At 35.1% G+C, this 27,126-nt stretch overlaps 1 protein-coding gene across 22 annotated transcripts in view; it reads left to right on the forward strand.

Annotated features, from left to right (window-relative positions):
* LCORL (ligand dependent nuclear receptor corepressor like) overlaps positions 1-27,126 on the forward strand; it is a 154,481-nt gene that overhangs the window by 64,084 nt on the left and 63,271 nt on the right. The window lies entirely within an intron of this gene.

Consider the following 27,126-nt stretch of genomic DNA (forward strand, 5'->3'; position numbering starts at 1 on the left):
CATTTCAAAAGTTAAAGATAATACCAGTTTTGAAAAATTATAGATGAATCATGTGGTGGTGATTGCCACTCCCCTTCCTCAGTTTTAAAGATTATTTTGCTTTTATTTATTTTTTTTTATTAAACTTTTTTTAAGATTTTTTATTTATTCATAGAGATGCAGAGAGAGAGAGAGGCAGAGACACAGGCAGAGGGAAAAGCAGGCTCCATGCAGGGAGCTCGAGTGGGACTCCATCCAGGGTCTCCAGGATCATGCCCTGGGCTGCAGGTGGCACTAAACCGCTGAGCCACCGGGGCTGCCTGATTATTTTGCTTTTAAAGACCAATCTAAAATGAGAGCATTTTAAAGCAGGCAGAAGATTTAGAGATTGTTTCTGTTCCTTTACATACAAAGAAATCACAGTTATATAAGTTGACCAAGGAACATGTGCTAAGTAAATAATGAAATAATGTAAGATAATTAGTTATTACCAGTAGCACTTAGTAAAATTTTTTAAAAGGCAATTGTTTGTTTGTTTGTTTGTTTGTTTGTTTTTCATGAAAGACACAGAGAGAGAGAGCGAGGCAGAGGCAAAGGCAGAGGGAGAAGCAGGCTCCCTCCATGGAGCTTGATACGGGACTTGATTGATCCCAGGACCCCGGTATCACAACCTGAGTCAAAGGCAGATGCTCAACCTCTGAGCCACCCAGGTGCCCCTAAAAAGGCATTTTAAAAAATGTTCAACTAATGTATTATAGAGTTGCCTGAGTGAGGTTTTATGGAAAGAGATAGAAGCTTTAGTCCCTGTTGCTGCTTGGGTGGTGAGTAATGTAAGCCAGAGTGAGCCGGTGAAGTAGTAAACAGGTAAATTCAAATGCCTGAAGTTCATCAATGTCTGAATCCCTGGAAAAAGCAACAGTATTTAAAAAAAAAAAAAAAACAGAAATTAAAAACTATCAATGGATGAACTATTTAAGTTCCTTTCACTACCAGTGTTTCATCTCCTGGTCACCTAAGATTTTCCTTGCAGTTTCATTTTTTCACATGTGGAGTCTTCTATCATAATCAAATTCACTTGTAGCCATAAACATTTTATCTGTTATGATTCAAACTGATGATGAGCATCAAGTTGAAAGATTTTCTCAATCATGAACTCCTCACTGTGTGGTGTTAGCAGTTCTTTAACATTTTCACTGTCTAGATCATTAAATCTAGCCTCCTTGACAAGATGGAGGACTTTTTGTTTTATATTCAGCATTTCCTTTAACTTCTAGAGTTAACAAAAAAAAATGCTGGTTTCTTTCGTGCATCTTATATTGTTTGTTGTGATACTTCTTCTGAATTCTCATTCACCTAAGACTATCTTTTTACCAAAACTTTTATAAATCCTGTATCTAGAAATGTCAAATGTATTAGCACCCCGCAGCAGATACTCGTACTCAAATGTGAAAAATAAAAATCTGTATCATGTGGGCATAGCTACACTGATCTACTTTGTCAGAATATAGCCCGCCATAGGGGACAACCATGAGATGGGACATAAATGAATTTACTATTGTTTTAATAGCGTCTAGTTTCTACATACCTCCTGTACTTCAAAAACATCTCTGCAGTGAGAGCATTATTCTCATATTTAAGATGATGTGTGATTCATAATACATCATAGTGTATGAGACTGTAGACCTTACCCATTGGCTATTTAAGAGATTTTAAAGGATAATTTTGATTCTGCAAAATGATTTTTTGTCAATTTTTGAAAACTCTACCATATTCCCTACGTACTCTTAAAACTTGATATTCATATATTTGAACTCTGGAGGCAAGGAGTATCTTGATTTTATTTTTTTCCTTTTCAATTCCTTATAAATACTTACTGTTTTTTGAATTGTTTTGGCTAAAGATATAAAAAACACAGAAGACACTCTTTAACATGTGGTACCATTCAATTTATGAACAGCTGATTATACATTTAGAAAATGATGAAAATAGGGGATCCCTGGCTGGCTCAGTGGTTTAGCACCTACCTGCCTTTGGTCCAGGGTGTGATCCTGGAGTCCCGGGATCGAGTCCCACGTTGGGCTCCTGGCATGGAGCCTGATTCTCCCTCCTCCTGTGTCTCTGCCTCTCTCTCTCTCTATGTCTATCATAAATAAATAAATAAATACATTTTAAAAAATGATGAAAATGTATCTTTTAAAACGCATCTATTAAAGAATGCATGTTCATGCACACTGCCTTTATGTTATGATGGAATAACATGGCTCAGCTGTCTATGAGTTTTTAAGTTTTTAAGATACCATAAAGCAGGGCACTTGATGGGATGAGCACTGGCTGTTATGCTATATGTTGGCAAATTGAACTCCAATTTAAAAAAAATATGTAAAAAATAAATAAGTAAATAAAATTTACATAGAGGGAAAAAAAAAAAGATACCATAAGGCAGTTTGGTTCAGGCATATTGCCACATGTCTAGGCAAATACAGGAGGAGCCTACACAAAAGATGATGCAAAAGTGGTTTCCTAGTCAGCTTTCACCTTCTCAGTTGCTATATTTCAGGTGTCTTAAGATTTTAGTCTATGAAATAATATGTCTCTAAGATTTTTTATAAGAATTGATATGTATAAATTTATTCATAAATTCTCCTGCCACAAATTTTATGTCTGTGTTAGATGCTGTGAAAATAAAGGTTTGGTTTTTAAAAACTTTTTGGAAGAATCTATGTGTCTTAGAGGTCTGCTTTTCTCTGGTTTTTTCTTTTTAAATTTTGTCTCTAAGTTTTCAAGTTCTTCATGGTATTTTAAGCTACAACATTTATAAAATAAGTAAGATTTATTTATTTAAAGCGTTTATGTATTTGAGTGAGAGCAAGCAAGCACCAGCAGGGGGAAGGAGCAGAGAAGCAGACTCCCTATGGGGATCCCTGGGTGGCTCAGCGGTTTAGCGCCGCCTTCAGCCCAGGGCTTGATCCTGGAGTCCCGGGATCGAGTCCCACATCCGGCTCCCTGCATGGAGCCTGCTTCTCCCTCTGCCTGTGTCTCCGCCTCTCTCTCTCTCTGTCTCTCTGTCTCTCTCGTCTGTCTCATCTCTCATGAATAAATAAAGTCTTTAAAAAAAAAAAAAAAGAAGAAGCAGATTCCCCACTGAGCAGGGAGCCTGACCTGGGACTCAATCCCAGGATCCTGGGATCATAACCTGAGCCGAAGATAGACAGTTAACCAACTGAGCCACCCAAGCACCCCTAGTTTGTATAATTTTAAAACAGTGATTATCTCTGTGTTACATACCTAAAGATAGCAGGTTGTTAGGTGAGTTTAGAGTAAAAACTACTGACAAATTTTTTGTCCATTTTTTTTAAGAGATGTCATTTTTAAAGTGTAAATATAGAAAAATGTCATTACACTTGTAAGTAACATGTCTGAAACTTTAATCAATAATACTTAAATTATCTATTTCCTCTTGATATCTTAAAGGTTAAACATGATTGCAGTCTCCCTGGAAATTTAAGACAGCCCAACATACTAAATTGCGTGATATTAGAATCTCAGGATTAGAGCCTTCTAAGGGAAAAAGTAAACTTTTAATGGCCAGAGAAATTAGCCAAGGACTGAAGTATTTCATATGTCCTGAACTGGCATAAAAAGGTGAAAGAGTATGCTGCTTTTCAGCTAATTTTTTCCAGATAATTTTCTCCATAAACTGTAGCTTTATGAATGAGAAAATCTAGTGTAAAAACTACCTGAATTATAGGCCAGATACTGAATCAATCTACTATCTCTTGCTGTTTTATAAAATGTTGAAGTTTTGTCTTCTCATAATTTTGAGTCTGATATTTTCAGATTCTTAATCTCACATAAAGATCATTTTTAAATGTAATTTTATAGCATTTATTAAACATGCTCTAACACATGAGCTTTCATTTCTGTCTCATTTAATATGATATGTAATTCTGTTTTAACGAATCACCTATTCCCTGTGGTACTTTGGAACCTCATTTTTTCTGAATTTCTCTTATCAACATACAGGGAGTATAGGATTCTAGCAGAGAATCAGATACCATACTTGTGAAATGTGATAAGTTAGTTTATAAATTGCCATCTTGCCATTTTTAGCTTATATATAATTTGAACTGTCCGTTACAGTTTCCTACTTGCTCTTGGCTAGTTGTGCATTATATCCACAGCATGCTCACACTGTTTTATAAGGCTTATTAGTTAGTAATATTGATTTTTTAGTAACAATTAGCAGTTACCCCTGCCTTTTTCCATATAAATCCATATTTTTATGGGCATGTGTGAGTTTTCCTCCTTCAGATGTTTTGAGTGAAGTCTTCTAAAATGTTTCTATCCTTGACAGAAGGAGCAAAGCATAAGCTTTACAATGAACAGCTATGGATTCAAATCTTCCCCACCGTGTGTTATGTGATTCTGACAAATGTCATACCCTTTTTGTGATTTATCTTTCTCATCTGCAGAAAAGGCACAATAATTACAGCTGTTTATACTCTATTGTCTGTCCTCACCTACCAAAAATATAGTTTTGCTAAAATAGAAGATATTAGTTTAGATTTTAATGTTTTAGTCATTGATATGTATACTATGTGTTCATTAGTAGCTTCTGGTAGAAAGACTGTGGGCTATGGAGGCAAATCTAGATGTGTTGCTTATAGTTTTTTTTCCCCATTAAATTAGCTGTGATAAAAAAAAATTAGCTGTGATATTGGACAAGTTATATAATACTCTATCATTGTGAAGATTAATACAAGGTAAATGAAACATTCAGCTTAATGCCTTATTGTAATGGGCATCCAGTGAGAATAACTCCATGGTGGATTGCACTAATTTTTGTTGCTTTTGTTGTGTGAGCAACTAAGCACTGGCATCTAAATGACCTGCTCTAATCATTTGTAGGCATAGTAGTTAAAAGGTCAGATTTTAGATTAGACCTAGAGTCTAGTCCTGGCTGAACTGCTTATTCAGCCTTGTGTGACCTCAGACAAACTTTCTAACATTCTTCAGACTTGTTTCCATTTTTTATAGAACAGGAATAATTCTAGCTTTTTCAAAATGATTATTGTGATGATTAAGAGAGCTTGATGCAAACTCACCAAATTGTATATATTAATTATGTGCAGTTTTTTTGTTTTTTTTTGTTTTTTTTTTTTGTTTTTTTTTTTTTTTTTATTCATGATAGTCACACACAGAGAGAGAGAGAGGCAGAGACATAGGCAGAGGGAGAAGCAGGCTCCATGCACCGGGAGCCCGACGTGGGATTCGATCCCGGGTCTCCAGGATCGCGCCCTGGGCCAAAGGCAGGCGCCAAACCGCTGCGCCACCCAGGGATCCCTAATTATGTGCAGTTTTTGTATACCAGTTATACTTCAATAAGATGGAGAAGCAGAGATAATATATGTAAGGACACAATAATCTAAAACTGCTGTTACTGTTATTTATTAGTCATTATCGTCATTACTTAGAATGACACTAAATCAACAAAGGGAGATCATTGGAGCTTAGCTGCCACATTAAATCTTCTAATTGTTTAGAATATCGTCCTTAGGATTCCATGAATTAATAGCTAACATCAAGACCATAGAGTCTCAAAATAATGCTTCAAAACTGTCAGCAGTAAATGTCATATTCTTTGGATGCTCTGAGGAAGTAGAATTGTCAGCAAAATAGGATACAAATTACAGTGTTCTTTGTGTGTATTTTGTACAAATAAAAAGTCACTTTTGTGCTTCAATTTCTTAGTTGATAAATGGAAAACTTTTTGCTAAAGTGTGTTGACATAGTTAGCCTTCAATAATCATTGAAGAGTGAGGCACTCTGAGGGAAAATTTCAGCATAAATAATTTGCAAAGCTGGCCAATTCTGGTAGCTATTTTTCTAATTCTTTCCATATTCTGAATGCTCAGAGAACCAAAAGTAATTTTAAAATATTAATAACAAAGTAAAAATCTCATATGAATATGTTTCTGTAACAAAAGGACACATTTTCTAAACCAAAACAAAAATTTTGGAGGGCTGTTTATTATGTCAGATTGCTTTTTACTGTAGGCACGGGTAATGGAGAGTCTGCTTTAACTAGAAATGTTAAAATGCAGGGTGCCTGGGTGGCTCAGTAGGCTAAGCATCTGCCTTTGGTTCAGGTCATGATCCCAGAGTCCCCAGATCCAGCCCCACATGCTCAGTGGAGAGCCTGTTCTCCCTCTCCCTCTGCCCCTCCTTCTGCTTATACTCTCTCTCTCTCTCTCTCTCTCTCTCTCAAATCAATAAATAAAATCTTTTAAAAAAAGAAATGTTTAAATGCTTTTGTATATATTTTTAAAAATTTATTTTTTATTTAAGCCATCAAGATGTTAAAGTGATTTGCTCTAAAGTTACTTCTGTTGTGAAAACACTAAATTGGGCTGCCAGTGTTTCTGATGAGCAACTGGAACCGTGGTGCTAGCCAAACATGCTAGTGAGTGTGATCATATGTTCTAATTATCTGATATTGTTTGAGCTCCAAAGCTTTTGGGTGTGGTATGCCATACTGGCTCTTGATTTACTTTGCACATACCTCATTCCTTCAACTTAAAATACTCTAGAGTTCTACAGAACCATCTGTGAGCCCATATTAAATGCTAGCTTTTTTTTTTCATGTGAGTCTTTATCCATACTTGTTTTTCTAAAAGGCACACTTACTGTTCTGACAATACTGATTGAAGGTGTTTGTAAAAAGAAACACTCTGTCTTTGGTAGAATAATGTTCAGTGCCTACCCAGACTAAAGTATGTTTATGGACCTCTTGAAATCATCATTTCTTGTAGTTATTGGAGCTCAGAGTTATAGGCTTTACACGTATATAAGATATAGAGAAAAAACTGTAGATCTCATTGACAAGTCTGGGGTTCTTCCTATTGCATCCATTTCTTTGACTTAATTCTTACTAACCCTGGAAATGTTTTAGACTATTAATAGAGAGTGTTCCTTCATTAATGCTGAGTGTTTTGTTAGAGCAAAAAATTATTTATCATCATGGAGCAATGCTATAGAACAGAGCTTTCCAAAATCATTTGTGCATGAAGACAGGGATTAAATAAGATGATCCACTGGCGTACAGGAATTCTATTTACATCAATATGCATCCTTAATAAAATAAAACTTCTGCAGTGAAGGGAACCAAGATTCTTGGAGAAATGGTTGCTTCTATTGCTGGGATTGGGAAAATAGAAAAAGAGTTCAGAGCATTTTGTGGTGCCAGCAGTAAGGAAGTACTCAGACAAGGATAGGAATATGTTGGGTGAGACATGGGAGCCAGTGTGAAAGAGCTCCCAATGGCCCAAATAGTTCCACTATTTGAACAAAATAAGTAACAATATAATTCATATAAAGTCAACAGCAACTTGACCAAGTGATGAAGGGTTAACATAACCATTAACAAAACATATTAAATCTTATTGGTACACTGATAAGATGCACTCGAAAAGGCACATTGCTTCTGCAGTAGATTGCCAAAATGCATTACTTGAAGTTAATCATGAAAAGGTTTCACACATATTAAGGAACATTCTTCCAAGTAACTGAACAGAACTCCTCCAAAATGTCAGGATAATAAAAGACAAGGAAAGACTGAGGAGCTTTCACTAATTAGAGGAGACTAGGGAAACATGACAACTAAGTGCATTATGGGATCCTGGATTGGATTTTGGAACAGAAAAAGAATGTTAGTGGGAAAACTAATAAATTCAACTAAAGTCTGTGGTTTAGTTAATAGTATTATACCAGTGTTAACTTCTGAGTATTGATCATTGGTTATATAGGATGTTGATTAACATTAGGAAAAAGTTGAGAGAAAAATATATATCAATTCTTCCCTGCTTTTGAAACTGTTCTGTAGTCTAAAATGACTTCAAAATTTAAAGTATTTTTTAAAACCATGATAAAAATAAGGTAACATATCTTATCTTTGATAAATGGACCAGCAATGGAACCCTTACTTGGGGCTTATATCTGAAGGTCCTGAGAAGGTTCCTCATATAAGAAGGGATTGATAATGGAGCCTTATTCTTTGGTTTGCATTCTGAGTATTATGATATATTGCAGTTTAGATGGTCTAGTTAAATGGACATACATATACTGCTATGTAGTTTTATCTGAATTACGTCCAAAAAATATGTAAGTGGCCTTAAAAGATTGTATCATTGATGAACCTTTCTCCGAGCACATGCTGTGCTTTGAGATGTTTGGCTCATGATAAGAATGTGACTGTGTAATTTATAAATAATACACATATTTTAAAGGCACATTCTCAAGTTTGTTAATTGGTGAGGTTAAACAGTCAACAAAATTTGAAAACTTTGCTCTGAAGTATATTTTAGAGATTGATGGATTATTTCTAAGTCCGGAATTGGTGAGCTGACTTAATGACTAAAAGATCTAAGAGGGAAACTTGTAGTCATAGCAGAGTTGGACTTTTGCTTTAACAAGGTTAGGAGATTCACAGATATAGTTGTTACTTCATGGCATTAATGAGGCAAAAACACAGGGAGCAGGATGGATAAGAAGGAGCAAAATAATTTAGGACTAAAAGATAATACCATGTCCATATCCTTTTTTAAGGAAAGCTGTATAGGTAAGTAACCACATTAAGCTGTGGTGGGCCATGGCTTTTACTAAGACCTCAAGTGGTTGTACTTGGAAGTAGGACTGCAGGGATATCCTTTTACAATAATGGTGTGAATTCTTATGATCACATTTTTCTATTCTCCTTTCTCCCCCCACATCCCCCTAAAAAATGTAGAGATTTTATAGTTCTGTGTTCTCTATGTTCCTCTGACCTGGTGGATTCCTCGTTCTACATGGGCAGTTAAGACGATTAAATCTGTGGAATGAAGAGAAGCTTCAGGAAGCCCATGTCTATTCATTTGACTTTGACTTTGTATTTATCTTTTGTAGTACATGTTTAGTAGGGACACAGGAAACAAGCTGACAGTGACATACCCACGTCCCCTCCAGCAACCATCAGTTTGTCTCCAGGAGTTAAGAGTCTCTTGTGGTTTGTCTCCCTCTCAGTTTTGTCTTCTTTTATTTTTCCTTCCCTTGCCTATGTTTATCTGTTCTGTTTCTTAAATTCCACATTCTTATTTTTCTATGTCCTGTAAATTAACAGAACAGGTTAGCTTATTGCTGAATTGTTTATGCAGTCCTTACTCCCTTTAAAGAATAAAGAGTCTGGGGGCACCTGGGTGGCTCAATTGGCTAAGTGTCTGCCTTCGGCTCAGGTCATGGTCCCAGGGTCCTGAGGTCGAGTCCCGAGTCAGGCTCCCTGCTCAGTGGGGAGCCTGCTTCTCCCTCTCCTTCCCACTCGTGCTCTTTCCCTATCTTTGTGTCTCTCAAGTAAGTAAATAAAATCCTTTAAAAAATTATTAAAGAGTTAAGAGTCATTCATTTATGAAATTTATTGAATTACCACGTGTGTGGTACCATGGCAGATTACTGTGAATAGGTAAGTGAGTAAGATTCAGTGCTTAGTCTCAAGGAGGACACTGGCAGGTTATAGTAGGGTACGTGGAGGTAAAACAGAAGAGTTCACATGCTCTTGATTTGCATGTCATCTTTAACCTCCTGTACTCTACTCACCAATGTGGAAATTGACCAAATGAGCCTTGATGCCCCTCCAAGATCTATATAAGATCTTTATGTTGTATCTTTAAAAAAAAAAAAAATTATCTATTTATTCATGAGAGACACAGAAAGAGAGAGGCAGAGACATAGGTGGAGGGAGAAGCAGGCTCCATGCAGGGAGCCCGACGTGGGACTCGATCCCGGGTCTCCAGGATCATGCCCTGGGCGGAAGGCGGCACTAAACCGCTGAGCCACCCAGGGATCCCACATTGTATCTTTCCATACTAGATTGCTCACACCTAGAGAACAGAAAATATGTATTCTTTCTCAGTGTCTCTTTTATTACTGTGCTTCTAACAAAGTAAAGTGATCTTCAGCTAAAATACACCTCTGTGCATCTGTAGCTATCCCATTATTTTCTAGATAATGTTTTTAAAATACTTTTTAATAGTAACGTATTTGCATTTTGTTTAGAGTCTCATTCCATTTAAAATAAAATGTAAAACAACATTTGGGAAGGTCTTTTATGACTCATATTCAATAGACAGAAAAGAGCAATAATAGTAGTTCTGCCAATTGAGTATTAAACCCCACGCCTCAGTTTAAGTTTCTGCTTGTTACTGAAAATTAGATACTTTACCTGCTCTTGTCACGTCGAGTACAATACATTTAAATCCTACTGTAGGATTAAAAGACGGGATGACACGTGTACTATGTAGTACATACAGTAGTACTTATCAACTTTACTGTTTTAGAATAGTTTTTGAAACTACTAAAAACCTTGTTTTGACTTCACTCTATTGTAAAGTATTAGGTTTTCTTTGATAGGGAGTGTGCTTTATAGTACTTTTACCTTTCTAGTTGTTTCTATTTGTTTTGTTTGTTCCTGAGAATTGCCCCACGCCCCAGCTTTAGCAGATCTAAAAGATTATCTGGAGGGGCACCCAGCAGACTCAGCCAGTAGAGCAGGCGACTCTTGACCTTGGGATTGTGAGTTGGAGCCTCACGTTAGGAACAGAGATTAAAATAAAAACAACAGGGACACCTGGGTGGCTCAGCGGTTTAGCCCCTGCCTTCGGCCCAGGGCGTGATCCTGGTGTCCCGGGATCGAGTCCCGCGTCGGGCTCCCTGCAGGGAGCCTGCTTCTCCCTCTGCCTGTGTCTCTGCCCCTGTCTCTGTGTCTCTCATGAATAAGTAAATAAAATCTTTTTTAAAAATAATAAAATAAAAAACAAATCAATAAAAGCTTGTCTGGAGATACTGGTATCTGTCTGGGTGCCACAGCAGAGAGTTCTCCAGCAGGTGTCTTCTGCAGCACGTGTGCCATTCCCAGCCATAATTCCCCCACGGTAGCCTAGCCTCTGGACACTTCGCCCCGAAGCTCTGTTGAAGGTGCCTGTGGGAGGAATGAGGTATTCTGTAAACAACGACTTTGTTGGGTCAGAGATGGATACGACTTAATAGCAAGTGCCATGGCTGCTGAGAGGCAGAACAAAAGAGCCTATCCTGAGAAATGACTTGGCATTCCAAATAATTCTAGTCATATTTTTCCTATAATACAGACTGCTACGTAGAGAAATATGAGCGGTAAGATAAAGTACCTGGAGTAATGTGTCTGACTGCATCCCTAAAAGAATGAAATGGTCTACCCCTCCTGTTCAGTGCCATGATGAATGGTTTCCTGTGCCTAGGGTAGCAGTTGGGCCAGCTGAAAAGACTCAGGCCGTTACTATTCCTCTGTTTTGACCCTGGTTGCAGAGCAGAGCATATCAGTAGATTTTGGTAAGATTTGGAAGCTGGGTGAAGGAGGATGCGAGTGGAATGTCTGGTACATAGAATGATTATTGTATTGGCACTCTGTGGTTATGGTGGTTTATCAGGTGATTCCTAATAGGGTACATATTTTAAAATCAGTTTAAATACTGTTGTGATTTATTTTACTGTAAATAACTCAAAAACCTCTGCACCTTTTCTACATTACTGTGCTTAACAATACTGTTCCCTGATCTTTCTCATTCTGCTTCACAATTGTAAGAAATGAAGCAGAAACTGTGGGTACAGGATTTTATCATTACAGATTAAAACCAGCATTTGCTATTTTGCTGCTGTAATTTCCATGATACTGTTTCATTGAGGTTTTATATCTGTTTAATTTTACGTCCTAACTCCGTGGTTCTTAACCTGGGATACTCCTCCAAAAATTCATGGATAGGATTTCATGGGAGAAAAAGAAAATGACATCTTTATTTTCACTGACCTCTAACTGAAATTTAATTTTTCCTTCAAATATAAATATTGACAATAAACAACAGTAGTAGTAATACCCGTTCCAGCAATAAAAGTCCTAGCTGTTTCCTTGACATATCTTAAATTATTGTTTATAATTTTCACTATTTCAAAATTGTAGATATTAGACTTACTACTTAATCTTATATTTTAATGCATTAAGAAAACACATATAACAGTATCTCACTTTAAAATTTTTTTGACAGTTGTATTTCAGTATAGTTGGTTTCTTTTCGAATCCTATATATTTGTACTTTTAAAACATGACTGAGTAGGATTCCATAGTTTTGACCATACTACTGAAGATGTCTCATACAGAAAGGCGTAAGAATTGTCTTCCTCCTTTACTGTTTGATCTTCATGCTGCCCCCAGAATGTTATACCTTAACGATAATAACTTATCCTTATAATAATTATGTCCTTATAATTATAATTTATATGTACACATATATGTTTATGAAAATATATGTATTCATTTTTCCCCTTTCCAGATCTCCTCCCCTTTCCCAGCGTCAACATTTAACTTCTATTTAGATGAGCCACAGCACCTCACCACGTTCCATGCTCTTTTCTAGACTTCTTCACATATGTATTATGGGAGGAATTTTAAGTTAGCGAATCTAAACTAATTTTCCTTTTTAAGCCTTCTCTTTTTCTTTCTGTGCTCTCCATTAGTTAGTGCTATTGACATCTTCTCACTCAGGATTAACATGTAAGAATCATTTTGTATTCTTTGTTCTTTCTTACTGTCCTCTGAAAAGGGTTATTAATAAGTAGCTAGGGATTATTGATAAGGCTGCTATGAACATTTTCATAATTTTTGGACATCTGTTTTATTTCTCTTGGGAGAATCTATAAGAGTAGAATTGCTGGGTCATAATGTCGTTGTATATTTCTAAATATACTAGAAACTGTTATACCATTCTCCAAAATTAATCATTTTACAGGCTCATTAGAAATGCATGAGAATTCTAGTTACTCCAGGTCCCGGTTAGAACACAACTACTATTAATCAGTCTTTGTTACTAGCTAATCTAGTAGGTGTGAAATGGTGTCTCATTTTGCTTTAAATTGCATTTTCCTGATAACTAGTAATGTTGAATGCCTTTCCAAGTTCTTACAGGCAGTTTGCATATCTTCTCTTTTAAAGGATCTCTTCCAAGTCATTTGCCCCTTTTTCTCTTGTTGATTTGTACATACTTTTTATAAATTCTAGAGACCGGTCAATTTACAGGTCATTCATGATGTTTGAATAGTGCTTAAACCTTGTTGAAGTGCATTTTTATCTCCTAATTCGTTCAACCTTGTGAGATTAAAGGCATAGTTTCAATATACTCCTTGTGGGAGCTGAAGAAACTAGACAAATGAAACTAAGCTGAGACTAAGAAAACTAAGAAAATAAAAAGGGGATCTCTGAAAAGTTGAGAGAGGCTTAGTGACTTTACCTTTTTGAGGTGGGCAAATTATTGTGTATCTAAAATGTTTTGTGTAACAGATTAAGCCTTTAAACACATAAAATGAAATAAAATCGTATTTACAAGGTCATTATTAGGGTTATAAAATGCATTAATTTGTAATATCCAGTATTAATTCGTAATTTCCAGGAATGGAAATTTGAAGTTGTAAGGTTAAAGCTTTTTTTTTAAGTCCTGTCATATGTAAATATAAATACATAACCTCATTCGAAGATGATATTAAAATTCTACATGTGTAGCAAATTTGTAAATGTAAGAACCAGGTCAGATGACTCTCCTGGCTACTTCCTTGACTTATATAAGACTAGACCAGACTTTGTTTCACTTTATCACTCTAGTTCTTTTTCTCATTTGAGAAATATGTAGGTAGGCTTATCAGTGGGTAAATTGATAATATAACGACTTAGAAATTTTTTATATATGTCTTAGCTATGCCTTTTAATTGTGTGAGCAAGAGTGTGTGCTGCTGTTTGTCCTCTGGTGTTTTGTTAACATCTTTTCCTGGAGAATAACTAGGAAAGGGAGAGGAAATCTAAGTCTGTAAGATTTTCCCGTTTATGGCTTCTGTCACAAGAGATTTTGGGTAAAGTAAGGATGAAATCATTAATGAAAATCAGGTGGTTTTTTTTTTTTTAATTGAGAGATTCAGTTAGCCATGTTCTTCTTAAATTTTCTTACAGATGCTTTAAAAAGTTAGATATAAGGCAGCCCCTGTGGCTAAGCGGTTTAGCGTCCTCTTCAGCTCAGGGCCTGATCCTGGAGACCTGGGTTCAAGTCCCACGTCGGGCTCCCTGCATGGAGCCTGCTTCTCCTTCTGCCTGTGTCTCTACACACCTCCCCACACTCTGTCTCTCATAAATAAATAAATAAATAAATAAATAAATAAATAAATAAATAAATCTTTAAAAAAAATAAAAAGGAGCCTTGATGGCACCTTAAAAAAAATTAGATATATTAATAACTACTCTTTATATTGTGGAATTATCGTTTCCTCATAATATAGTGCAGTGATTCCAGATGTTAACATTTATACATTTATAAATGTTTCTTTTCAAATATTTTTTTCTAGTTTGGTACCGTATGGATGCTAGAATTTGTTGAACCATATATAGAAGTGTGTTATGGTATGCTAGGAAAATGATGGTGACATAGTGTTGGGAAAATGTGTCTGAAAAACTTTAAAATGATTAGAATATTATCCTATAGCAATGTTAGTTTGACATTAAGGAATATGGGAGGAATAGAGGCCCAACTTAAAATGAGGATAAATACCTCTGAATTGTTTATGGGGACTAAAAAGGCATCACATATTTAGAAATTCTTTAACCCTGTATGTAAATTGTATGATTATAAAATGTATATAATAAATTATGAGATTATTACAAAATAATGTAAACTGACCCATGCGTACCGAGCATGTTGATCTGTACCATATTTGTTCAGTTTAATCTATTTAATCTGTCTACATTTCTGCTGGTAGTAATAGGGAAACTTCTATAATTACTGTATGTGAAAGGAACTTTGGGGTTGAGGAGAAACTACAGTCCTCTTCTCTAATTAAACCAAATATTACCCTAAGAAAAATAGAGACATTTCAGTAGCAATGACTCCTGAGACGTGGTGGGGTAGAGTTAGAAACACATGCACAAAGAGAAAAGACATGGATCAAGTCTTTCTTCCCCATCTTCTTACAAAATAGGTCTCCTTCTTTATTTGAACTCTCATTACCTGAACTCAGAAACTGAATAAATTTAGATAAATTTTCAAATAAATTTCTCTCTGTTGAAAATTTGGAATCAAATAGGTTCTAATGACTGCAAACATCCCTTGCTACCTGACCTTGCTCTTTAAACTGTGAATTCAAGAACCAAATAAATTTGAGTGATACTTGTATTACTGTAAGAAGACCATATAGTTAAGTAAAGAATACAGTTTGGAGATTAGAAAACTGATGTTCTAAACTCTACCACTTGCTCTTTCTGGATTTTTGTTTCCTTTCTGTACAATTATGAGATTAGATTAGATTTTGTCTCTCATCCTGGTGGAGCCTAAAGTCTAATGGTCCTGAGAGTTTGTAAAAAGTCATATAATTACTTGTAATAAGACTGTAAGCCAAACAAAAGTTTCCTTTATATTTGGTTCAAATTCATACTACTGTTTCTTCATAAAATTTGCCAGACAGAACAACTTATTAGCATTGCTTTGAATTAAACTCAATAGGGAATTGAGTTATAAAAGATTGGGAATCACCATGCTATATATTGTCCAAGGTATATTTCCCAAGGTGTAGGTGACTACAGTTTTCTCTTACAGATTAAGATTAATACATTTATTGTGGACAAATCAGAGATCCATCAGTGTCTATAATTTTATATTAACTAGTAATGTATAGTACACTTTCAGGGGATTTACTTCCAAGACTGGTTTTCAATTACTGTGTTCTTAGACTTACTCTCATGTTGTTCCACCACTGCAGTTAAACCATTTTCTAAAAATGTATTGATCAGTTTGGTTGGAACTCTAATATTTTTTTTCTTAGAAATAAATGTTAAATAGTAATTCTCAAGTACAAAGAATGATATTACCATTATGGTAATTGAGGTATAATATACTACTTTATGTTACTATTGTAGTCACATGCTGCCATTGTTGATCATTTGTGTTCTGAAAATTGGATTCTAAATTTGGAAATAAGAGAATACATTTTACTCTTCTCTCCAGGATGATTCTTTGGTTCCTTCTTACCTTATATCTCTTCTCTCCTACCTCCATCAAAGCAGAAGTATATAATATTTGGCTCCATTAATAGGTAATGTACTTAATAGCTAGATGCCTATATAATATCACTTTAAAGTGATATAAATTAAGATAGGAGAAGAGATTGTTTTTTGCAACTCATGGCTACTTCATTTGTTCTCTACAAAACTGCATATTATTTCAGCTTGAATGCCAGGGGGTGGATAGACGATAGTTGCCTGGTAGGTAATTAACATGTTTTCACCCTCTGCTTTTTAGAAAGACATAATACTTGTTTTCTGTCTCAGTTTGAGGAGAAAATGAATTTTAAAATGCCTTGATGCTACAATTAGTGAATGCTTTTAGTCTATGGAGAAAGACAATTTACTAATGAGATACTTGCTCACTAGTAGTCAAGAAGTGTCAAATGGATGTGCTATATAGTTGTCAAATGTGAACTGGAATTTGGTTTTTAAATAGCTTAATGTAGCACCTTTTTTATTTACCCATAATGTAGAATTACTATTGCTCCATAATTTTTCAGATCCGCATTCCTAGATTTTCATGATTATTTACTTATGGGATGATATAATTTACATCTAAATGTAGCTGTCTGTAATACTTTTTTTTTTTTGTTTAAAAGTCAATTGTATTATTCAATGAATAAATACAATCGCAAAGCATGTATCAACAACATCAAATCTAAGCCTTATGAATAGTGCATCTTGCAATTCCTTATTCTAAAGGATCTCTGGTGCCATCTACTGCATAGCTTGTTAGTGGAAGAAAAGTGTGTGATATCAGGCGGATATTTCTGTTAATCTGATTTTTTGGGGTTTTTTTAATTAATAGACTTCATTTTTTAGAGCAGTTTTAGGTTTTACAGAAAAATTGAACAGAAATAATGGTGTTCCCATACTCCCCTGCAGTTTCCCCTGTTATCTTTTTTTGTTGTGGTACATTTATTATAACTGATAACCAATATTGATTGATACATTATAATTAAACAGAGCCCCTAGTTTAGGGCAGCCCAGGTGGCTCAGCGGTTTAGCGCTGCCTTCAATCCAGGGCCTGATCCTGGAGACTCGGGATGGAGTCCCACATCGGACTCCCCGCAGGGAGCCTGCTTCTCCCTCTGCCTGTGTCTCTGCCTCTCTCTGTGTGTCTCTCATGAATAAATAAATAAAATATTTTTTTAGAAAGAGCCCCTGGTTTATATTAGGTTTACTCTGTGTATGTTGTAAAGTTGTGTGGGTCTTGCAAAGTGTACAATTTTATGTATCCACCGTTACAGTGTCATACTCCGTAGTTTCACCACCCCGAGAAATGCCCTCCTGTGTCAAAACACTGATCTTTTTACTGTCTCCATAGCTTTGCCTTTTCTAGAATGCCATTAGTTGGAATCATAGAGTATGTAGTCTTTTTAGATACACACTTTAGATTCATTTTTTTTACTTAGGAATATGTGTATAAGGTTACTCTGTGTCTTTTCGTAGCTTGATAGCTCATTTCTTTTTATTATTGAGTAATTTCCATGCTAGTGATGTACCAGTTTGTTTATCTCTTCACCTGTTGAAGGACATCTTGGTTGTTTCCAGTTTTTAGCAATTATAAATAAAGGTGTTATTAAACATTCACAGGTTTATATGTGAATATAAGTCTTCAACTCATTTGTGTAAATCCCAGGGCTGCATTTCCGAGAGCTTATGGTAAAACTGTTTAGCTTTGCAAGAAACTGCCAGACTGGCTTCCAGTGTGGCTGCATCATTTTTACACTACCAGCAGCAAAGAATAAGAATTCCTGTTTCACCGTATCCTCACCAGCATTTGTTGTGAGTGTTTTGGTATATTGTGTCTTTTAGGAAATTGTTCTGTTTCAGGTAAGTTATCAACTTTTTAGGTACAAAGTTGTTCATGATATTCCTCCATTACCCTTTTAATGTCTAGGGGATAAAAATCTTTTATTTCTGCATTTTTAATTTGTGTCTTCCCTTTCTATCTTGGTATCCTGTCTAGGGGTTATCAGTTTTATTGATCTTTTCAAAGAACCAGTGGATTTGAACTTTTAAAAAGGCATAGAATACAAGCTGAACTCTTTTATTCTGAAATATCTCTAGTATCATCTACTGAATGGCTTTTTTTAAGGAAGGAAAAATTCTGAAAGCATATCATGGATCTTTTCCTTAATCTGATTTTTCATTTAATTATTGCCATAAATTGCTTAGACCGTGTTTAGCATTGGAACATAGAGACATGCCAGAAATGTAGCAGAGTTGCTTTTTATCAGGGTGAGTAACTGCCCCAAGGAAAGCTTTCTTGTAAGGATTTAGCCATTTTTACCCTTTCCTATGAGATTCAACACTGAATCTGCAAGAATTGTCATGAGATCATGACAACATTAAAAATTATTAGCTCTTTTACTTATTATTCTACATTTAGACTTTTAAAACTTTCCCACAGGGTTAGGACTGCTCATAGTGGTCCCATAGGGAAGTTTAAATGTCTCACTATACTATTAAACTTTAATTATTTAAGATAGATTTCATAAGTCACTTTAGTATATTTACATTGTCTAAAGAGATAATTCTGAATCTTTAAATGAGTTATGTCTTTTAAAAATAAGGCATATGAATAACTTGGTTTTTAAATAAATAGTTTAAAAAGTATTTATTTTGAAAAAAGTATTTATTTTGAAAATTTGTGTGATTAGTTACAAATGACCATTGATATAAATGGAAATTTATAAGCATGGAAGCTCTGATCTCTTGTTTCTAGAAATTGAAAAGACTCAAAACTCTCATTAAGCAATGAAAAATGCTAGAATGAAAAACAAAATTTAATATAAATAGAAAATAAGTACCTATATCTATATGCAAAAAGAAGAAATCTCCTCTAGTAATTTTTAGCTATTTGACACAGAAGTTAGGAATCTGAAATCATACTAATTCATAATTTTAAAATCATCTTGGTGGTAGAAGGGGAGGAGGGCGGGGGGTGGGAGTGAATGGGTGACGGGCACTGGGTGTTATTCTGTATGTTAGTAAATTGAACACCAATAAAAAAAAAAATAAAAATAAATTAAAAAAAAATCATCTTGGGTTGGAAACAACTCAAATGTCCCTGGACAGATGAATGGATAAGTAGAATGTGATGTATCCATAGAACAGAATTTTATTCAGCCCCAAAAGGAAGGAAATTCTAACATATGGTACAGTATGGAGGAAGCTTAAGGACATTACCCTAAGTAAAATAAGCCAGTCACAAAAAGACGTATACTGTATGCTTCTGCTTATATGAGGTACTTGGAGTAGTCAAAATCCTAGAGACAGAAAGTAGAATTATGGTTGCCAGTGGTGAAAGGGGTACAGTGAGGGGTTATTTAATGGGTATGGAGTTTCAGTTTTACAAGATGAAAAGAGGTCTGGAGATGGATTATAATCACAACATTATGAATATATATAATACCACTGAATCACACTTAAAGTGGTAAATTTTATGTTAGGCGTATTTTACTGTGATAAAAATTTTTTTTAAAGATTATATTTATTCATTCATGAGAAACACAGAGAGGAGAGAGAGAGAGAGAGGCAGAGGGAGAAGCAGGCTCCATGCAGGGAGCCCAACATGGGACTCGATCCCAGGACTCCAGGATCACGTCCTGGCTGAAGGCAGCACTAAAACTAAACCACTGAGCCACGCGGGCTGCCCTAAATTTTTTTTTTTTAAATCATCTTGGTTTGGTAGCTCCTCCAGGCACCTAGAAGAACCAAAGGCACAGACTTTCTGAAAACATATCCAAAATTTAAATCTCAAAACAGTCTCAAATATAAAGATCCTTTAAAAATGAACTCATTTCCCTCCCCCCAAAATAAACAAATTATAAAATACACAAGCAAACAAGGAACTGTTTGCAATTATTGGCAAAAATTATAAAAATAAGACCCTGCCTTCAAAGACTGGATTTTGTAATTAAAAGATAAGAATATAAAGAGTATATTTTAGGGCCAACAGATCCATGAAAAAATGTTCAGCATCACTTAGCATCAGGGTAATACAAATCAAAACCACATTGAGAAAAAAAAAAACCCACAGTGAGATACCACCACACACCAGTGAAAATGGCTAAAATTAACAAGTAATGGGGTGCCTGAGTGTCTCAGTCCGTTAGGCAGGCATCTGCCTTTGGCTTCAGGTCATGATCCTGGAGTCCTGCATTGAGTCCCACATCAGGCTCCCTGCTCATTGCGGAGTCTGCTTCTCCCTCTGCCCCTCACCCTTCTCATGCTCTCGCTCTCTCGCTCTCACTCACTCACTCTCTGTCAAGTATATAAGTAAAATATTTTTAAAAAATTAAATTAACAGGTCAGGAAACAACAGATATTGGCGAGGATGCTGAGAAAGGAGAACCCTCTTACAGTGTTGGTGGGAACACAAGCTGATGCAGCCACTGGAAAACTGTGGAGGTTGCTCAAAAAGTTGAAAATAGAGCTACCCTACAACCCAGCAATTGCACTACTGGGTATTTACCTCAAAGATACAAATGTAGTGATCCTAAGGGGCACCTGCACCCTAATGTTTATAGCAGCAGTGACCACAATAGCCAAACTATGGAAAGAGCCCATGTCCATCAACAGATGAAAGGATAAAGAAGTGGGGTGGGTGTGTGTGTGTGTGTGTGTGTGTGTGTGTGTGTGTGTGTAATAATACACACACACATATATATACATCTTAGAATATATATATGAATTTCTTAGAATTCATGAAAGATAAGAATCATATTATGGGATGCTAGTGTTACTTAACAGGATGAAAGAAAATGAATTCACATCAGACTTAGTTATTGAAAACTGAAACAAAACAAACAAAAAGACCGAGGGAAAGAGAAAATGTTGAAAACAGCCAGAACTAAAGGACTGATTACTTACAGTCAAACAATAGACTAACCGCTGGCTTCTAAGCGAAAATGGACCCCTACAAGAGAAAATTACTATCAACTTAGGATTTTATATTATAGTAAAAGATCTTTCAAGGATTAGATTTATTTGCAGGTTAAAAAAAAATAGAGGCTTTACTCCAACAGATTTACTTTAAAAAAAAAAACAAAACGAAACAAAAAAAACTTTGAGGTTTATACTTGAGGAAGAAACAAAACAATCCTGGAAAGAAAGTCTGAGATGCAAGGAGTGAAAATAAAAATTGACAATCATTGGGGTAAATCTAAAGAAAAACTGATTGCATAAAGTAATAAAAATAATATTTACTTGTGTGATTAAAGATCCTGTAATACTTGACAATAAGAACATGTAAGCAGTGCTTTTAAATAGGGCATATATATTAATTGACTTTAGGTTTTACAAGGAAACGTATGTATGTGAAAATTTCTCAGCTAAGTAATAGATCTAGAGATACTAGTTTCAAACCAGTAGAAAAGGGGAAATTTTATGGAAAAAAATAATAATTTCAAAAGATGAAGTGGGACTTATAAAAGCAAAAAATAAGAATAAATGGAAGTATCAGTCTTAGAGTGTGAGCTCTCCAATTAAAACAGATGACCAGATAGAATGAAAATTCAAATCCACCTACGTGTTTGTCCTAAGAGTCCTTGAAAAGGTAAAAGCCTGAGAAAAAATATATGCTAGTGAAAGCCTGACCAGATACATATAACATATAAAATCATTATATTTTATAAAGTCAAAGAGAAGTATTAGAAATTAATGGGATTTTTATATCATGATAAAAGGTGGTCACCAAGAAACCATGACATTTCTGACTACACATACCAGAATAACATGGCTCAAAAATACAAAGCAGAAGTCAGTAAAGGTATAAGGAGAACATCACGGAAGGAGAGTTTGTCTTAATTAAGTCAATAAACTTAAAATTAATGAAAAGAAAGAATATTTGAAAAACACAATTATCAAGTTTGAACAAATGGACATATATAGAGCCCTGAACCCAACCATCATCAAGTTGGTAAACAATATAAACATTTTTTCAAGTGTACTTGAAATTTTATAAAAATTGACTGTATTCTGTGCATTATAAGTAAAAAGTGATATCATATGGACCATATGCCTTGATACCGTTCAGTTAAGATGGTGATCAGTAATAAGATAAGTTTAAATAAATAAACATGGAAATTTTAAGACATTTCTAAGTAATTCAGGGAATAAAGAAGAACTAATAGCTATTAGAATACTAGCATTGGATGATATTAAAAAGACATTTTAAAAATTATTGGACAAGCTGATTTGGTAAAAGGAAATTTATAAACTTAAATTCTTAGAAAGAAAAAGAAATGTAATGAGTGAACCATACATCTAACTGAAGGAGTTAAAAAAAAGTAACCCTAAATAAGTTGGAGTAAAGCAAATGAAGATATGAACAAAATTAGTGAAAGAGAATGCGAAGATAAAATAGAGAAGATAGGGGAATGTGGGTGGCACATTTCATTGAGCATCTGATTCTTGGGTTTCTGCTCAGGTCCTGATCTCAGGGACATGAGATCCAGCCCTGTGTCAGGCTCCTCATGCAGCGCAGTCTGCTTCAGATTCTCTCTTCCCCTCTGCACTCTCTCTTGTGCACTCTCTCTCTCTTTCTAAGATAAATAAATCTTTAAAAGAAAAAAAATAGATAGACAAGGTTAAAAGTTCAGTGTTTTAAAAAAAAAGGCTTTCAAATGTTAAAAAATGCCATTATTGAAATTTTATATTCTAAAATTTTAGTAATCTAGTATTTCAAAGGTTTTGCTCATTTTTTAAGCTTTTGATTTAGAGAAACTACCCAAATTACTGTCTTTGATTTTTCTTCTCTTGATACAGGGATTGTTAGAAAATAGCTGTATTGTATAAAAATTAAATAATTATAGGCTAGTGCTTTCTGAGGGCAATGTAGTAGGCACTGGCTACACGCTCTGTATGTATTAGTTCATTTTGTCCTTGCAGTAACTCCTTTAGATGCTATTAGTAGAATCACTTTACAGATAAACAAATTATGGCTTATAAAGTTACTTGCCTGAAGTTACAAAGCCTGTAATCAACACAGCTGAAATTTGATTCCAGGTGTATCTGACCACAAGGATATATTTCCTGGACCCCTGCGTGGCTCAGTGGTTGAGTGTCTGCCTTTGGCTCAGGTCATGATCCCGGGATTGGGATCCAGTCCCGCACTGGGCACCCCGCAGGGAGCCTGCTTCTCCCTCTGCCTGTGTCTGTGCCTCTCTCTGTCTCTCAGGAATAAATAAATAAGATCTTAAAAAAAAATAAAAGATGTATTTCCAACCATTCTTCTATGTTACCTTCCCAGTATACTATTTATTATGGGATAAAAATATATCAGGTTTTCATAGGATTGTGGTTCTCCAAGCGTGATACATGCAACCCTGGGGTCCCTGAGACTCATTCAAGGAATCTGCAAGGTCAAAAGTATTTTTTTTAATAATCTAAAATGTTATTTTCCACTTGTGCCATGTTGACATTTGCACTGATGGCACAAAAGCAACATGGGTTAAAATTGCTGGCACCTTAGCATGAATCAAGTCAGTGGCAATAAATTATACCTAGTAGTCCTTGTGTTCTTAAGCACCACTCACATTGTAGTAAAAAAGGACCGTGACACTTAATACCCTTGACGAAGGGTATTTTTTTTAATTTATGAAATTTTAAACTTTGGGCTAGACATTTTTAAAAAATATCCTGTACAATTAAATATGAAGTACTCAAAATATTTGTTACATACCAAATTACATTGGTTCTCTTGCGGACTTGAGGACAAAAGACTTTGTTAAAGGTCCTAAGTCATAATGTAAATAGGACATTTATTAATATCTGTGTACCAAATAACATAGCAACTACTTTCATAAATTAAGACTTACAGAAAATTTAGAGGAAAGAACGAACAAATAGGGTTATTAACATGTCACTTTGAGTCCAACATAGGTGAAATGAATTTAAGTGAAGATATAGAGGACTTAAAAGAATAGTAAGGGATAGTTAAAGAGTATATATTGAAGTCTCTACTCAGATAATGTAAAATACACTTTCAAGTATACAGGGAACATTCACCAAAAAATTGATTACTAAGTCAAAAAGAATCCTTAAAAAGTTCTGTAAAGTAGAAATAAGACATAAAAACATTTCAACCATAATACGATAAAGATAGAAATGAATAACAAAATTTAAAGGCCTGTTCACCTGCAATGTAAAACGTTCTTTGAAACAACCTTAAGGTGAAAGGGAAGAAAACAAAATTGTTTATCTGTTTTCCACAACTTAGATGAAATAGATCATTACTTAGGAAAATCCCATTTAGCAGAATTCGTATCTCAGAAAAGATAGATTTCTGTCTATCAGAGGAAATAGAAAGGTTAAGCAAGCCTTTCTTTTTTTTAGTAGGAAAAAGTATCAAAAAGCTCAACAAAACATCAGCTCAGAAGATTTTAAAGTTCTATTTTACCAAAACTAAGATTAGCCAATTTTAATGCTCCATAAATTTTTCCAGAACATAAAAAAGAAAGTATCCTAATTATTTTAACCTGAGTATGAAACTGATGTAGATAAAAATCTCATAAAGATAATTAACATATATATACAACTACAGAACAGTCTCCTCTCAATGCAAAAATGTCAAACAGAATTCTGTGCTACAGTAAGAAAATAATACACCATGGTCAAATGAGATTTGTTCCAATAATGTAAGAATGGTTGTGTTTTAGAATACCCATTAATATAATTCACCTGTTAATCTAAGGAGAAACAAAAATAAAGTTCATCTCCACTGTTGCTGAAAAGACCTTTGGCAGAATTCAACCTGTGTTCATGATAAAAATAATCAATAAAAAAGGAATTGGTGCATATTTCTTTAATAAAACACATATACCCTATTTTTAAATACAGCATAATGTGGAAACACTGGCAACATTCCCATTAAAGTTGGAACAAGGCAAGATTGTTCTCAGTCCCTACTATTTAACATTGTGTTAGAGGTTTGGACAATTAGACAAGAGAGAACTGCCTTAGATTCATACAAATTGGAAAAGAAGAAATACAACTAGTTCTCTTTGCATATGAAAATAGAAAACCAAGAGCATTGATGCTAATATCAACTCAAGTAGTAAAAGAATTCAGTGCAGTGTCAAGATACATAAAATGAACAGTCAATGACTTTCATATACACATAATCAGATAACACAATACCATTTACAAAAGCAAAAAAGACTTTTGGAATAAACATACAAATAATTTGTTTTTCCTAAAGTAATAGGAAATCATAAATTTCATATGATCCCTTAAAGTTCTCCTTTCCCCCACCCCCCACTTTTCCTTGGAGCTAATATATGGAATACAAGTACATAGAACAGATTTTTTTTTTTTTGTTTTAAAGATTTTTATTTATTCATGAGAGACCCAGAGAGAGAGGCAGAGACACAGGCAGAGGGAGAAGCAGGCTCCATGCAAAGAGCCCAATGTGGGACTCAATCCCGGAACCCCGGGATCACACCCTGAGCTGAAGGCAGATGCTCAACCACTGAGCCACCCAGACGTCCCTAGAATAGATTTTTTTAAAGTGCTGACACTGGGTCTTCCAGGTATTAAAACATCTATAATTAAAATTATAGTACTGTCACCCAAATGGACAAACAACTCATTAAGAAATAGATCCAGATACTCAGGGATATTCTCATATGATGCAGGTGGTATTACAAATAGTAAGGAAAATGATGGACTATTTAATAAATGGTCTTAGGACAACTAGAAAATTAATTGAAAAAAGATAAAATTAGATCCATACCTCATGTGTACTTGAATAAGTTTCAAATTGAATAAGAGATTTAAATGCAAAATGATGTAACCATGTATAAACTGGAAGAAAGTATCAGTAGAATTCTCTAGTAACCCAGATATAGGGCAGAGGCTTTCTCTGTTATTTAAGGTGAAATAAAATGAAATATTGACATTTAAGAGTCATTTATATCAAAAAAAGAAAATAATTTTCCCAGGAATAAAACTTCATAGAATTGAGAGACAAAGACAAACTGGGAGGAAATCTTTATATCATCAGAAAGAGTTGATCTCTATTATGTAAGTTAATCTCTATTATGTAAGTTATGTAAGTTTTTTTAAATTAAGGGGAGAAAAAAGGTGAGACACTCATAGAAAAATTGACAAAAAGCATGAACAGAGTATTAAACACAGAAAAATAAGACATTCAAATGGCCCTTGAACTGCAAATTAAAACAATAGTGATGGGATCCCTGGGTGGCGCAGCGGTTTGGCGCCTGCCTTTGACCCAGGGCGCGATCCTGGAGACCCGGGATCGAATCCCACATCGGGCTCCCGGTGCATGGAGCCTGCTTCTCCCTCTGCCTGTGTCTCTGCCTCTCTCTCTCTCACTGTGTGCCTATCATAAATAAATTAAAAAAATAAAAAAAAAAAAATGTTTAAAACAATAGTGAGTTTCCATTTCTCATATATTAGTTTGGCCAAAATTCAAAAGCCTTATAGAACCCTATTAGGGTGCCTATGAAACACTTTCATCCATCGTTGTGGAAAGTACAAAGTGATACACTTCCTACAAGGAGTATAAGGCAGTATCTATTAAAACTACATATGGGGGACCCCTGGGTGGCTCAGCGGTTTAGTGCCGCCTTCGGCCCAGAGCGTGATCCTGGGGTCCTGGGATCGAGTCCCACGTCGGGCTCCCTGCATGGAGCCTGCTTCTCCCTCTGCCTGTGTCTCTGCCTCTCTCTCTCTCTCTCTCTCTGTCTCTCACAAATAAATAAATAAATAATCTTTAAAAAAAAAAACTACATATGTATTTACCCTTTGATCCAGTAATCTCACTTTTTAGAATTTACCTAATACTTGTTTAACAACATGCACAGAATTATTCATTTCAGTGTTATTTCTAATAGCAAAATATTAGAAATCACTTACATGCCTATCCTTAGGATCCTAACATGGTGACTGTTCTGTGATAGAAACGTAGAATAGGGCAGCCTGGGTGGCTCCGGTTTAGCGCTGCCTTCAGCCCAGGTTGTGAT

The sequence above is a fragment of the Canis lupus genome, chromosome 3, assembly GCF_003254725.2.
Source record: "Canis lupus dingo isolate Sandy chromosome 3, ASM325472v2, whole genome shotgun sequence".
Taxonomy (NCBI): domain Eukaryota; kingdom Metazoa; phylum Chordata; class Mammalia; order Carnivora; family Canidae; genus Canis; species Canis lupus.